Here is a 970-nt window from a genome sequence, read left to right as displayed (position 1 = left end):
CTTTTTAAAGTTTTTATTGTGAATTGAGTGGAGAATATCGTTTTTACACTCATCCTATCCTATTTTGTTTATTGCACTGATTACAATCCCCTCCATGCATCGTCATTCCCACTGTCCTTTTTTGTTTTGAATGTACACAAACACACGCAGGAATATATGATCATTTAAACAAGCCAAGGGCACATTCTGCAAGCCTGCTTCCTGGCTGCCAGCACACAGCCTTTCTCTTTCGATGAGTCTAGAGTCTTCAACTGCTCCCTCTCTCCATGTCCTCATCTCTGCCTCCATCTCTGGTGTCGCTGCTTCTCTGGTTAGGGCCCCACATTCCACTTATGCTCTACTCCCTTGATGGTCCTGGCAACAACTAATTTTTTTAAGTTAAATTTAAATATAGATCCTGCTGTGGCGCTGTAGCACAAGCACTGGACCGAAAGGTCAGTTTGAACTTCAAGGTCAGAAGTACTCCTACCCTCACCACATGTAACACTTGGTTATATTTTCTAGGGGAACAAATCCATACAAAGTTACAACAGACACCTTGAGGAGAGGAGGGAACAAGGTGTAGGAGACAGGGATGAAAGTGGAGCATTTGTGAATGCACCCTATTTTATATTTTTGACTTTAAAATCATGTAAATGTTTTCACAGTTAAAACATAAAATAAAAGTTTTTTTTTTTTAAGTTTCACTGGGATTTTTTTGTCTTTTGGTGCCTTGGTTACTAGAACATGTAGGGAGATGCTGGGCGGGCAACAAATGGGGTCTGCTATAGTATTGTTGTTGTGAAGTGCCAGCAAGTCGGTTCTGACTCATAGTGACCTGGATGTAGGGTTCCCGAGGAGCAGCTGGTGAATTTGAACAGCCATCCTGCGGTTCAAACTGACCTATCGGGTCCAGTGCTTATCCTACAGTGCCACACTAGGACTCCTTGCTATAGTGTGTACCAGGGAAAATGTCACCTGTCTCGGGAGT

Source organism: Chrysochloris asiatica, unplaced genomic scaffold (assembly GCF_000296735.1).
Source record: "Chrysochloris asiatica unplaced genomic scaffold, ChrAsi1.0 scaffold00029, whole genome shotgun sequence".
NCBI lineage: Eukaryota > Metazoa > Chordata > Mammalia > Afrosoricida > Chrysochloridae > Chrysochloris > Chrysochloris asiatica.
The sequence above is the reverse complement of the archived record's forward strand: the minus strand, read 5'-3'. Positions refer to the sequence as shown.